The sequence below is a fragment of the Lactuca serriola genome, chromosome 4, assembly GCF_051521515.1.
Source record: "Lactuca serriola cultivar US96UC23 chromosome 4, Lser_US96UC23_V15, whole genome shotgun sequence".
Taxonomy (NCBI): domain Eukaryota; kingdom Viridiplantae; phylum Streptophyta; class Magnoliopsida; order Asterales; family Asteraceae; genus Lactuca; species Lactuca serriola.
The window spans coordinates 95,770,917-95,779,640 of NC_136411.1; the positions used below are offsets into that span (position 1 = coordinate 95,770,917).

The following is an 8,724-nucleotide window of genomic DNA, read 5'->3' on the forward strand; positions in this document are numbered from 1 at the left end:
AAATGTGTAGGTGATTTAAAATATAATATAGACGATTGTTATAATTACTTTTATTTCATAAACAACGTGGCAAATCAAATGCCTACATATATTTGAAAAAGTATGTCTAGAATAGTTATTGCTAAAATGTGTTGATAATTCATTAAATTTTAGTATATAAATATGTAGTTAAATATATAAATAATTGTTTCACTCTTTTCTTTATTAGTTTTAGATAATGATGTGGCAAGCTAAATACTTGCACGTAGTTGATAATTGAATATCTATCGGTAATTGACTACACATGTATATATAATTCAAACGTATGTGGGTTAATTTTTAAAATTTTAGCAACTGGCAACATATACTATTAGTTTATAAATATAAATATTCTATTAAAATTTTAAATTAAAAAAAAAAATTGATGTGGCAAGTCAATCCTCCACAAAGAATTAAAACAACATTTAAATGAAATTTAACATACAAATAAAAGAAACGGATTGGAGATCACCATTGCGAAGTAATTGGGTAATCCCCTCCTATTTTCACGATTCGATTTGAAATCAGAATCCTTTCCGTAATTCATGAGTCATGGGGTTTATAGAAGGTAATGATTTTGCTGCTTCATTGTTATCATCCCAAAAAACTCCACAAAACCCTAAACACGGTGAACGCTCGACGAGGTATCATGGGGAAAAAACGAGTTTTAGGAATCAAGGTACGACTACTCCATTATTCTTCAGTCTTCACAATCCACTGTTCCTGTTTTCACCTTCTGTGGTTTATAGATATATTATTGATTGTTTACATTTATCTTTTTTTTTGCGAATGCAGTATGTATCACTGATATGTTTGTTCTTGTACTTGAAAATTTAGACACCCCTACTTTTCTTTAATGAGAATGATAATAACATTATACCTCTATCCCGCCCACTATTGGTATGAAGAAAAAGGTTGATATCTATGCATATGGCTGCAAAATATGTAAATTTAGGTGCTCATTTCTACAGTTGAATATGCATTATTTGGTAAATAATTGATTTATTTTACTCATCTTACTTTTTGCACTAACAGGAAGTAATGAAAATGATGAGAAACGAGCATCATGTGGAATAAATGAACGACAAGTTGATTTTACAGAAGATACTTGGAAGAAGCTTGGTACGTTTTTGCTGGTAGGGACGTGATTTTGTTGTCGATGGTAACACCGCGAGTTCTTCTAAGAACTCTAAGCATTCTAGTGACGATGAATTTGTGGATGAATTGGAAACATTGAAAGGAAAATGTGCATAGCTATACAACAATTTTTTATTGAGAAAAATATCATGCCTCATCCTCTAACCACATCATGAGGACAATCTCACGGTGATACATCCAAGCGTGGTACATTACCACACACGTTTAGGACAATCTGGTGATACGTTTAGGACAATTTGGTGATGTATGTGGTGAAAATGTTGATAGGTATGATGACATGGAATGAACATTCATGAATTTTTAGTATTTAAAAGTATACTTATGATTAGTTTATATGTGGTGGTTGAAGTATTTTAAGTTTTATAACTTGTAATTTTCTTGTGGTTTGAATTATTATGTTAGATAACATTTAATTTATAATGATATTTTTAGTGCATGTTTCTATTTATATAAATGCTTGTATTTATTTTGTATATATCGAACAATATTACCTACATACATGACTTTTAATCAATGTTTTAAAAACCGGTTTGAACCGGCCGTTTGAACCGGTTGGACCGGGAACCGGGGGAGGAGCGGTTCAACTATCACCGGTTTTACATTGATTTCTGAACCGGATTGAACCGACCGGTTTTTAGAAAAAACCGGTTGAACCGGTTAATCCGAATAAAAACACATGAAAAATAATTATTTACATAATAAACTTTGGTATTTTTTTTTCAAATATATTTAGTTTTCTCTAAATAAAAACATATGTTAAATTTTATAAAGTTTTTTGATGTGGTTGTATTCATCTAAAGCTATATTTCGTTTTGGTATTATATTTTATTTTCTTTTTAGCATATATGGATTGATGTAAAACATTAAAACTTATGGTTATGTATTATTTTAATGTATTTTGATTCATTTACAACTTATTTTTATGTGTATTTTTAATGTTTGAACTTGTAAACATCAAATTCATAATTTATATATGTATGTATGTGTAGGAAAATAGAAAAAAACATGAAAAATATAGAAACCGGTTCACTCGGCGGTCGAACTGGGAACCGGTCACCATACCGGTTCAACTAAAAAACCGGTTTTTAAAACATTGCTTTTAATATCACATATAAATATATTTTTACCGACTACCAACTCATGTCAGACTCGATACCTACACATACACTAATATTATCTACACATAAAAATACAATTACCCACACATAGTTTTGAGACACGTCATTAACCACGTCATCCTTGCAATCCACGTCAGCGGCTATGTCAACAACTACGTCAATGGCCACGTCATTGACATCTCAAACAAATCAAAATACTTATACCCACCAAGGTTGTAGAACTCGTTACTCGGTACCTGTTCGGCCGACTACCGAGTAGCGAGTACTTGGGAGTACTCGAAAGTACTCGGGGAGTACTCGGATTTGGAATTTTGTGTAGAAATATTTTTAGGGAAATTATATATGTCAAAATCATAAGATAAAATCATAAGTTGATTGAAATATATAACAAAATTGGATACATGTGAATACACAAAAAATGAAAAACACATAATGGTCTCACTTCGTGAATAATTACTGAAAATTTAAGATATATATGTAGTAATAATCACATGTGTGTGTTAAATAATAAATCATTAAGTATATTATACATATTAATCACCGAGTTGACCGAATTTCACAACACTACTCAGTTCGTAAGGGACCGATCGGGGAGTACTCGGGATTTTGTAACTCGCCTCGGCAAGGGGGGGAGTAGCGAGTACTTGGAGGAGTAATCGGCCAACTCGGCGAGTTTTACAACACTGATACCCACACATACTTATTACTTTCAGCCACACATACATGTGTAGGTATATATTACTCTTTAGCTACACATAAATTATGTGTTGGTAATGATCTACTCCAACAGGCATGAGCCAACACATAGTGACACTTAACTTATGTTTAGGTAAAACATATTACCAAAACATAAGCGGCTTTTACCAACACATAACATGTGTGGGTAAAGGCCCTAATTTCTTGTAGTGGATAAACTTTAGTTGCAAATCTAGTACAAATTTGTTGCTACCTATTTGGTTGTTTTAATTTTAATCTTCGGCTACGCAAGTTGGAATATAAACTCTATAGGTTTATCGATGGATATCGCTGATTAGGAAGAGTTGTTGCTAACTCTGGCACTAAAAATTAGTCCACAACACGTGATCACTTTTGTCTGTTGCTAAGTGTTTCGTACATGGACTAAAGGCCATATATGAAAGTCTGTGTTGTGGTGGTGAAAGCAACCATTGAGAGCTTTTAATTAAACCCCTAAAATGTAAAAAATTATGACGTGTCTTACAAACATCTAAAATTACATAAGGAATCAATATCTTAATACCTATATGTAACAAAATACTGTAACTGAACCAAGGCAATTGCCAATATTATGGATAAAAGAATGGATAATGACTTGAGAGGGTAACATACTTTTGCCTTTGGTCACTGAACTTTTTTTCCGTGCTCTATTAACCCTTTAACTTGTTGAATTATGCTAATGTTCCCCTTCCGATTGTTTTTTGCCGGTTGCAATGGATTTATTGATCCTACGTGTCAGTTTGATCCTATGTGGCATGTAGGGTTATTGTTATTAAAAGAGGGGTGTATGTTGTTCCTTTATTGTGCCCTAATACCCTGATGCCCTAATACCCGATGGCTTCTTCCTACAGCTTCTTATCCTCCCTCAATCGATCAAGCAAGAAATCCACAGTGAATGATCCAAAAACTTGTGATTATGGGTTCCTTGCACGTAATTTAACATCAACAACACCAAAGAATCTAAGGAGGCATTTCATGGTGTGCAATGAGGTAAGCAATTTCACTTGAATTTTCCCTCTTTTCTGATTCATTTATTCCAGATTTGAAATCTCCTTTTGAATTTTTTGTGTTGAAGGGTAAATGGAAATATTGGAAATCGTTGGATGTAGAACCTGTACAGATGCCTTTAATGGAAGTGGTGGAAGGAATGAAAGCTGAATTAGTAGCACTGAAGACCGAAGTAGAGAAGGTGAAGGAAGACATGGAACAAATGAAGAAGAAAAAGTACTCTGATTCCATTGCAATGAAAGAGAAAATATATAAGTTTACCATAGATCTATGAGTATCAATAGATTTGATCTTCTCCATTACACCTCTGAACTTCTCCACAGCACTAGCCTTTACAACCCTCCAAAATAACTTCATTTATTCTTGACCAGTAAACCTTTTACTAAAATTGGCCACAATGTGTCTGGCACATTGCCTATGTTCAACTTCTAGACATCTTTCCTTAACTGTTTATAATCACCCCTACAAATCACAACATCATGAGTGAAAAAGTATAAAAATGAAGCATAAAAAGGATCTAGTACTAACCTTGTGTCCATCAGAAAGAAGGGTAATGCCTGCACCAAAACCACCATTAATGTCATCCATAAGCAAATCTATGAACCACTTCCATGTTTCTTTATTCTAAACACATACCACAACCCATGCTATAGGGTAGATGTGGTTGTTTGCATCTCTCCCAACAGCTGAAAGAACTTCTCCTCTAACTATACCCTTTAAAAAGCAACCATCAAGCCCAATTACAGGCCTACACCCTTCTAACCAACCATCCCTTACAACTTTGAAATATACATAGAACTTGGAAAACAAAGTTGTGGAATCTGGCATGATGTCTACATCCAACCTCAAAGTAGACCCAGGATTTGACCTGATAATATCCTCACCATATGACCACAATATCCCATAATGTTTAATTAGACTTCCTTCAATCTCTTGTAATGCAATTTTTTTTTTGCGTTTCTGCACTGCCCCACACTCACATTTATGTTGAATGTCGTTGAAACTTTAGCTTTCATCTTCTTTGCACTCATTTTTGGGTTCTCTATAATTTGACTCATAAAATGTTTCCCCATCCATCTATAAGTTAATATTGACCCAAACTTAAACACCCTACAAAAATTATGTTCACTCACTAGAGATTTGATATGAAAAGTCTTTTCTTTACTCATCTAGGAGGCCCATAGTCTGGAAGGGCAAGATGGTGACTTATTATTTTTGCAACATTTCACTAACAGTCTATCAAAGTCATTTTTTTTCAAACCATAGATCATACCCATTAGCAATTACATAGTTGCTTAACATATGTTTAGGCTCAGTAGGGTTAGAAAATCGCATACCTATCATTGGTTTCATCTGATCCCATAACTGTCTCTCATCATACACATGGTACTGGGGTGGCACGTATTCATCATCTTGATCTTCACTCTCTGTAGGTTCACAAAGGATGTTTAAGAATCTATCATGTGCAGTTTTGTTTGTTTAAAATGGATATGTGGCATCATCTTCTTCATGATCAACAGAATATGAATCTTGAATAACAGAATCCTCAGCTTCATCTAGGTCTTCATTTTCACTTACACTTTCCTCAACGTCAATCCAGTCGAAGATAGGTTCATTATGGTGATCCACATATACATTCATTCTCTTGTCATTAGCATACGCCAAATCCAAAAATTCCTTGTAATCACCCTTGTTCACCGGTGTATGAATTCCCAGACCTAAAGACTCTTGTGGAAGGCAAAAATAAATGTCTTTGCTTCTCGATTTGGTGAGCTTGTGAAGGAATTCCATGAACTGCTCATACCCAAACGCACTGAAGTCAACATCTCGCACTGATGCCCTGTCGGGATCAAAGTAAACTAAGGGATTGGGTGCAAACTGACCATTGTAGTGGAAATCTACTACAATGAAGTTCTGATCAGTGAGATTTGGAGATGATGCCATTCAACAGAACGACTGAAGGAGACGAATGATCGATGGAGAATTTTGTGCCCTAGTCAAGTTTAAGGACCAAATGAGACTTCGGGGTGAAGTTTAACGAGAAGGAGACGACAAATTGAGGCCTAAATGCCACCTCTTTCGCCATGTAAGATAAAAAATACACGTAGGATTGATAAATCCTTTAAGAGGAACATTAGTATAATTCAACAAGTTAAAGGGTTAATAAAGCACGAAATAAAGTTCAATAACCAAACATGATCAAAGTCAAAAGTATCTTACCCTCTCAAGTCATTATCCCTAAAAGAACAAAGGTTATTAGTCATTACCAATATTTTTTATTTGTGACGAAATTGTAGCGACAAAACATGAAGCTGAATTCGGCACGAAAGTTTACCCATGGAAAATACCGTGGATTGTAAAGAAATATGAGTAAAAGAACGAGGATCATTACTAATCTTCTTTAAAATGGTCATCAACTATAATTGAATTATTTAGTAATTCTTGTTTCCATGTATTTGTTTCACAGTGATTTTAATTACTGTGATTTCCTAAGTGCCCTATCAAATACCATGCACCTAACAAATTAATAATCTCTTATTGTACTCACATGATACCTCTAGCCATTGTCCCAGATGAATAATATATCAGAAACTTAAGCATCATATTTAAGGCCTATCTCAAAATGACACGGAGAAAATATTTGTTTCAGTGAATGCGCCCAACGGAACGTCACCCATTTTGATATATATTTTGAAGTCTCAAGAAAACCTGAGTTGGATTTACAAAATCTAATTCCTAGAAAAATAAACGTACACAGTATATGACGCAGTAATTTCTGTACCTTAGCTATGATGATAAAAAATCCAATGATGGTTTATAATAAATATGGAAGGATGTCGCCCCTTCATGGTGGATAATTATATTTTTGTAATCCATGCCACCATTAAACTTAGAATCTTAATTGAGTAAAGTTTAAATGATCATCATATAAATTAATTCCCAGAGCACAATCAATAAATTGACTGTTGGATTTCACAACAGCCAGTACATATAATATTTAAATATATTCATCACTCGAAGAAGGGAAAATTGATGTACCTTAACTTTTTATGTTTCTTGAAGAATTAACAGATAGTAACGCCGTATGATGGAGAAATAAGAACGCATTAATGGCTCTTGGAAGGGACCAAAACAATCTGTATGCAGCCAGCTGCTTCAGCTGCTGCTGTGCTGTGTCGCTGCAAATAGTTTTTCTTTTTCTTTTTTCATCTTCTCTTTATTCCTCTTGTGTCTTACATAATCATCTTGTTCTTCGTCAGACACGGATATATGAATAGTTAAATGGACGAAGATGGTAGTTGCGTAGTGCTTTTATTGTATTCATGAGAGAACTTAAAGTAAGGTGGTTAGGCTTCTTAACTATATGATTGACTCGAGTGGTTAGAGTCCTTTAATTCTGCTCTAGATATGGAGTAAATACGACCGTGTTATAAGGGGACATTACTTGCTAGGATCAAACATAGTAAATGGTTTTCTGAAAGGAGTGACCATTGAAAAGAGATTGCGCAAGCTTTTCGTATTTTTGCAAAGAGATTGTATATATTCACGACATGACCGATGACAATCGCGTCAAAATGATTAGCGTTACCTAATGTTCATATGGTAGATGAAATATATGTACTGATCAAAGAATATAAAGGCTGAGTAATTTAGTTGTATGGTACCTTTTATAATTATTGAATACAAGCCATATTAATTTGAAAAATAAAGATACACGCGATATAAATACCGACTGTAACCATACAGTAAATGGCATGGCTCCACTGATCTAAATATGGGCCTGCGATATAATTAATTTTTGGGGAAAGGAGGTAGGAATCAAGCATCAGAGCTTTGAAAACCTTCTTCAAGTTCCTGGCACATGAAAATCATGCAGCTAGTATACCAAATCATATGTCTAATGATTTATTAAGGTCATGAATACCCTATAACTAGAAAAGGAAAGTTATTTCATGTTTTACCAAGCTTTACTATTAGTCATGAATACCAAGCTTTATTAAGGTCATGGATACCAATAGCCTATACGGTTATTCTTAGAAAAGTCTAATTATTTTGGCGTAATTAGCAAAAAAGATCCGAATTTTATTTAACAGAAAAAGATAGGATACGGCTAAAATATGGAAAAACCAATGTTTTTAAAAACCAGTTTTTTAGTTGAACCGGTAAGGTGATCGGTTCCTGGTTCGACCGCCGGGTGAACCGGTTTCTATATTTTTCATGTTTTTTTCTATTTTCCTACACATACATACATATAAAAATTATGAATTTGATGTTTACAAGTTCAAACATTAAAAATACACATAAAAATAAGTTGTAGATTAATCTAAATACATTAAAATAACACATAACCATAAGTGTTACTGTTTTACATCAATCCATATACGTCAAGAAGAAAATAAAGTATAATACCAAAACGAAATATAGTTTTTGATGAATACAAACACATCAAAAGAATCTATAACATTTACCATATGTTTTTATTTAGAGAAAACAAAATAGATTTGAAAAAAATCACCAAAGTTTATTATGTAAATGGTTCTTTTTCATGTGTTTTTATTCGGTTTAACCGGTTCAACCGGTTTATTTTGACCGGTTCAACCGGTTTTTTCTAAAACCAGCCGGTTCAATCCGGTTTAGAAATGAATGTAAAACCGATGATAGTTGAACCGCTCCCTTTTCCGGTTCC

The 8,724-nt window shown here is 33.8% G+C and overlaps 1 long non-coding RNA gene across 1 annotated transcript; it reads right to left on the reverse strand.

The window, feature by feature from the left end:
- Window positions 1-3,460: 3,460 nt before the first annotated feature.
- Window positions 3,461-7,539, reverse strand: LOC145102139 (uncharacterized). Its single transcript, XR_013706041.1, has 2 exons — window positions 4,566-7,539; window positions 3,461-4,499 (listed from the first exon to the last, which is right to left on the reverse strand). It is a non-coding gene; the product is annotated as an uncharacterized LOC145102139 (long non-coding RNA).
- Between the last annotated feature and the right edge of the window lie 1,185 nt (window positions 7,540-8,724).